Raw genomic sequence first — 6,299 nt, 5'->3', positions numbered from 1 at the left:
GATTAGCACGCACTTATATTCAAACTCATTCTGACTTGGAAGGCCTGGATGTGAAAGCCCATGGACCATGGACGTATACCCATCACAGATGACCTAACTGCAATTGCACAGGAACTCGCTTACTTTCTTCTTTCTTTGCTCTATGGGAGTGTTCTTTGCTTTGTCAGAGCCCTTCTTTGCCCCTGTGGGAGTGAAGTCTAGTCGGTTAAAGTTTCTCCATTGACGTTCCTTCTTTTCTTTATCTTCTCTTTATCTTGTCTTTCCTAGTTTCAAATTTTGCAAGGGTTGTTGTAAACCAAAGTGTTGGTAGTTTCCTCTATCTCCACCTAGGTCCTTGCTGGGGTTTCTCTAGTGTGTAATGGAAGAGGAAGGGGATGTTCTGAGTTTAGATGAAAAATGTAAGTTGTGCCTATATAGAGGGGTCCAATAAACCATTAAATGCATTTAGAGTTCAAGAAAGACTGAGAAATATGTAGAAGGAGAAAATAAAAAACAATGAAGTGAAGAGGCTGAAAGATTATGTCTTTTTTATCATCTTTCGAAGGGAGAAGGAACACAAAAGAGTGCTCAAAAATCAAACGTGGGTCTTCAAGGATTACCCTATTCTCTTCCAAAAGTGGGAACCAGATCTGAAATATAACTCAATGTGCTTTGAGAACTTGAATATTGGAGCAAGAATCCTGGATCTCCCTACTGAATGCATGTCAAGGGCTCATGTTGAAGTATTAGCAAGACAACTATGGGAACCTATCCCCTGGAAGAAGATGATGAGAAAGATCGAATCTCCCTAGAGTGGGATCTATATATCCAAATTAAAATCTGTATAAACATCAACAATCCTCTAGTCAAAGACATTAAGCGAGTCAAGAGAAATGGCGATGTGGAAAGGCTCCCAGTTTGTTATGAAAAGTTATTGGTGCTCTATTACCTATGTGGTCGAATCGACCATGAGAAGGAAAAATGTAGTTTTGTTAAATAGAAGGATCCTATTGAGGACCTCACTGAGAAACTAGTAGTGCAATCCATGTCAGAGGTAGGTATTCCAAAGGATTATGGAAGGTGGTTGAGGGCGGATGACGATGAGGAAGAGCTAAAGTTCATAAACAAATTGAAAAAAAAAAGAAAAAAAAGAAAAAGGCTCAACCGAAGGGGAAAACAGGTGACGGTTGTGAGGTATTTTTTCAAACCGAACTGATCTGATCGGTTTTTTAAATATTCAAACCGAAACCGAACCAATACAATCAGTTAACCGGTTCATCGGTTAATTGATGGACCGATGAATCGCGGTTCGGTTTTTTGCTTTTTTTATACATTTAAAATAAAAAAAATAACTAAAATTGTTGGGTGGTTGCTGGTTCCAGACTGCTGGTGCCGTTGGTTACTGTCGGTGTCGGACTGGTTAGTGCCGGTGGTTGCCGTCAAGTATTGCTTGAATGAGAGCCTGAGAGGTGGTGCGGCTGGCGCCTAGTAGAGACACAGAGAGGAGAGGTGTGAGAGAGAGAAGAGAGAACTGAAAGAGTGAGAGAGACAGCATTGGTGCTTGCTTGCCGGATTGGTTGGACCGTTGGTGCTTGTTTTCTAGTGAGGCGGTGACCGGCGTTGCCGCTTGGTGCTGCCGTGCTGGTGGTTGGTGCAGGTCGCGCGGCCGTCTGGACTATGGAGTGAGAACTGAATTGAATAAGAAGAGAAAATGGAGAGGAGAAAGTGAGAAAACTAAGAGAGTGAGAGAAAAAGAGAAAAATTAAATGAGACAAAAGAGTTGGCAGTATGGGGAAAAGACAAAAGAAAACTGGCACTCTGGCACTCTGGTAGAGGTAGACTACCGAATTTTTAATTGAAAAGGTTCAAATTTCAAAAAAGAATTTGAAATTTGAACCTTAAGGCTGAAAGTCTATAGCTAATAAATCGGTAGGCGACTAGGCGCCGAATAAATCAAAATCTTTTATTTGATTTAAAAAAAAACTAAAAAATATAATATAATATAATATAATATATTATATTATTTATATAATATATATATTATTGTATATATCGGTCGATTTGGTTAACTGTCGGTTTTTTTAAATGGTTAACTGAAACCGAACCAACCGGTTTAATTAACTGATTTTTTGGTTTGGTTTCAGTCAGTTTGGTTTTTTGGTTTTTTTTGCTCACCCCTAGGTGATGGTTCAAAGGAAGATCAAGATTCCAAGGTTGAATCAGAGGGTTCAAGTTAGGGTTCTCTGAGATCAAAGGAAAGGAGAACCCAACGAAAGCAAGAGAGTCCATTATCCTTGTCTTCATGCAACAACTTCCCATCGAGTTGCCATGGAAAAAACCAAACGTAGCTTGAATGCAGTATAACCAGTCAGAATTTCAAACTAGTATTAGCACTGATCTTCCCCCTCTGGCAAGAGGACACTTCGTGTAGTAATTCGAGGAACATGGTCAATGTGGCAAGAGTGAGGGGCTCAAGTTTCACCAAGTTTAGAAATTTCATAGATAGCCAACCATTCAAGGAAAAGTTCCTTTCACAATCGAGAAAAGCATCGGGAGTGATCATAGAAGAAATATCGATTCAACAAGAGGTGAGGTTTAAAAAATTGTGCAAAGGACGTGAGGTAGAAGGAATCGCTAATTGTGGAAATTGAACAGAGCCTAGCACACAAAAGGGATAAGGAGTTAACTACAGGGAGTTGAGGTGTAGAAAAAATAAAACCAAACTTGAAGCCGAAGCGGCTGATGTCTGAGCTAAATGGGGTTAGATTCAGATCCAAGTTTGTGGAATTCGCATCGATTTTGGTCCCATTTTTTAAAAAGACAAAGTTTGAGACTTCCAAACCCATCATCCCTCTGTTCTCAAAGAAGACTGGTGTCTTTATCAGCAACTTCAATGCATCGTCGTCTCAAGTTCTTGAACCAATGGAAGTTATCAATGAGTTCAATTTTTTCAATTCATCAATAGTAAATGTTGGTTTTGATCCCCTAAATTCCTTGGTGTTGGACTATCAATAGAAGAACGATGAGAAGCAGTAAAACCTATGATGTCTTGCAAACAAGTCATGTTTTGAACCATCGCAATAAGCTAGAAGTTGTGCATCCAAAAAAATTTTTAAAAATATGGTAGGCCATCAGATTTTTTTTTTTTGTATCAAGAGGAAATTTTTTCAAGCTGTGGTAGAAAAATTGTTTTTTTGTAAAGTCAAAAGATCTGTATTTTCAACGAATAAAGTTGGGCTATCCATAAAGTAGCACAATTCAATCATGGAGGGTTGAGGTTCTGGAGCCAAAACTTATCGAAATTAGTGGTCTTCAGCATAATATGTTTAGAGGGGATTATCCTAAAACAATCCCCAAAAAAGAAATGAAAGTTGCAAACTGGAAATGTCAGGGTTTGGGATCCCCTTGGACAGTTCATTCAGTGAAGAGGATTCTAAAGAAAGAGAAACCTTGGATTCACTTTCTCATGGAGATAAAACACAATTTAGTTGAAGACAGGAAAAAACTTAAAGTTTAAAAGATTGGAATTATTGGGGACTTGATCGTTGTAGTCTAGCTGGAGGTCTAGCCCTATTTTGGGCTTCGGATTCGAGGCTTAGAGTGTTGAATGCCAATAAAAATTTTATTCATACCTTGGTGACTGATGCTGATAAAGGGGACTAGTTTTGCTCTTTTTGCTATGGTAAACCAAAGAAAAAAAACAAGAAAATTTTTTGGATTCTTGGAAATAGTTTGCACGGTGGGGGGGGGGGTCCATGGATCTGTATAGGAGATTCAAACATTGCCTTTTTCTATCCAGGACAAAGTATGGGGGACAACTGAGAAGAAATGCATTCTGTAGAGAAACACTAGGGCTTTACTTAGGGGGATGTCAAGGTGGTTCTGGATAGAGCCTTGGAAAATAAGGAGTGGCTCTCTCTGTTTCCTTAAGTGTCTGTGTTTCACATCCCACTAGGATGTTCAAATCACTTACCTATTGTCTCTGACCAATATCTAGAGATTGAAAAGAGAAGAAAGCCTTTCAGATTTGAGGAAATGTGATCCTTGCATGAGGAATGTGTTAGAGTGATAGAAGAAAGTTGGAGTAATAGTTCTTTTGGATCCAACCAAGTTGTTCTGAGAAATAAGTGTAGGTGGCGTCAGAAAAATCTAAGAGTTTGGAATAAGCTCAATTTCGGGAACCTGGAACCAAAATCTAGGAGGCTCAAGCAGAGTTAGACCAAGCTCTTAGAAAGGCAGGATCCTCCACTTCGGGTGGGAGAATAAATGAGTGTGAAGAAAAGTTAGATCAATGGCTTAAAAGAGAGAATCTTTTGAGCGCAAAAGTCTAGATGTGACTAGTTAAATTGGGGATACCAGAATACAAGCTTCTTCCATCACACAACTTTGAGTAGAAGAGCTAGGAATAGAGTTCTAAGGATCAAGAATGCTAAAGGGGATTGAGAATAAGAGCAAAAAGAACATAGTTGATGTGTTTAGGGGGTATTTTATTGATCTCTTCACTACATCCACCCCTCAAAACATTGAGGAAGCCAAAAACTACATTGAGAGGAAATTAGAGCCAGATGAAGCTAGGATTTTAGAGAGAGAGCCAAAAACCAAACCGACAGTGCCACTTATTCATTGTCTTGTCTCTCCTCACTCTTTCCTCCTCTCCGTCCCTCTAATTTACTAGTCTAAGAATGCTACCATGGCTACCACTGTCCCAACCATAGTTGTTAATAGTGGACAACTGAGACTTCAGATGACAGATGAGAATACTTGGCATACCTTTCTAACACCTAAAATATCATCCACTACCTGAAACAGCAAACCAGTGCACCTGGCATACCTTCTCACCCTCTCCACCTCGGCCATGCTTCCTCCACCCATGATCATTCCACAGACGGCCGAAGCTTCAAGCAGCTTTATAGTCTTGTGGACATGAATGTACTCTAATTCCTTTAGATCCATTACTTGTTGTCCCTTACAAGTAATGTCAACAATTTGGCCTACCACAAGTTCATCAGACCCAATTGCTGCACCCAGCTCAGCCTCTACCTGGACAACAAACTCCGGTGACACATCGATGGTCCTAGCTACGACATGCTCAAAGGCAAGGGAAAACAGTGCATCCTTGGCCAGAACAGCTATGGCTTTCCCAAAAGCCTTATGGTTGGTGGGCTTGCCTCGTCTCAGATCACTGTTGTCCATGCAAGGGAGGTCATCGTGTATGAGTGACATGGTATGAATCATCTCGACTGCACACGCCATAGGAAGAACTAGCGACTCATCCCCTCCCACTAGCTCACTGGATGTGATGCACAGGATGGGGCGAATGTGCTTCCCGCCAACCAGCAATGAATACCTCATGGCCTCATGTATCTTGAGTGGTTGTCTTAGAGGAACAACCTCGTCTAGAGACTTGTTCACCCTTTCAGCCTTTGTGGCCATGTATTCCTCAAAATGGAACACCGAGCCTGAGTGGTTCAGTGGCATGCTTGGACCATCAAGGTGGCAACTCCTAAACAGAGGAGAATTTCTGACAAAATTCCAATATTTTTTTTAGGTTATGGTGAGTGGGAAATAGCTAAAGTCTAGCTAAGAACCATTTTTATATCTGGCAATGTGCAGTGCTGAAAAACCAGGTCTATAGAAAATGGTTTTCTAACAGAACCATCCAACTACAAAGCTGTTGCTATTATCTATTATCCTATTCCTATGAGATAAGCCATAAGAGTCTCAAGCTCAACTCTCAAGAGTAAGTGAGCTGTAACAAATATATAGACTCGTGACTTGGTAGCGTCAGGGGACTCAAGGCTGGCTAAAAGCGGCCAAGTTCAACTCTAAAAGTCTGAAGTCCAAACCAAAATAAAGCTAGCGATTAGCAAAAGCTCAGACCAATACAAATCTTCTTCGAATCCTACGATCATCTAGTATTGCAGGAAGAATGCACTTGGATCAGGTGTTGACTGTTTTTACTTTTTTTTTCTACCTCCATGGCTCCACTCAATTGATCCATTCTACAAACGTTCGTTGCTTCTCTTTTCTTGGTTTCAGACTGGGAGTCTAGGATACTGCCAACAGTCAATGACTCACTCGCTTTCCACTGCTACCACTGGCTGTATCGTTGTGAGGGTGACCGGGGAGCTGGTGGTGGCTGTTTCCGTCGTCGTAGTTGGATGGAGGGTGGTACTAGTAGTACATTCGAGCAGTCCCTCAACTGCGTATAGAGAATTTGGGCTCTATTTCATTTTCTTGAGAAAGAAGATGATGAAGAATGTCTAAGGATAATTTTAATATTTTTAAAAATCTTAAATTGCACATGAAGTCACGTGATA

General features: G+C 40.5%; 1 pseudogene; it reads right to left on the bottom strand.

Annotated features, from left to right (window-relative positions):
• Positions 1-4,128: 4,128 nt before the first annotated feature.
• On the bottom strand, positions 4,129-5,457 carry LOC148873636 (heterodimeric geranylgeranyl pyrophosphate synthase large subunit 1, chloroplastic pseudogene; annotated as a pseudogene).
• Between the last annotated feature and the right edge of the window lie 842 nt (positions 5,458-6,299).

The sequence above is a fragment of the Nelumbo lutea genome, chromosome 1 (assembly GCF_056320005.1).
Source record: "Nelumbo lutea isolate HS-2025 chromosome 1, American lotus-T2T, whole genome shotgun sequence".
Classification (NCBI taxonomy): Eukaryota; Viridiplantae; Streptophyta; class Magnoliopsida; order Proteales; family Nelumbonaceae; genus Nelumbo; species Nelumbo lutea.
This window is presented reverse-complemented; position numbering and strand designations above follow the sequence as displayed.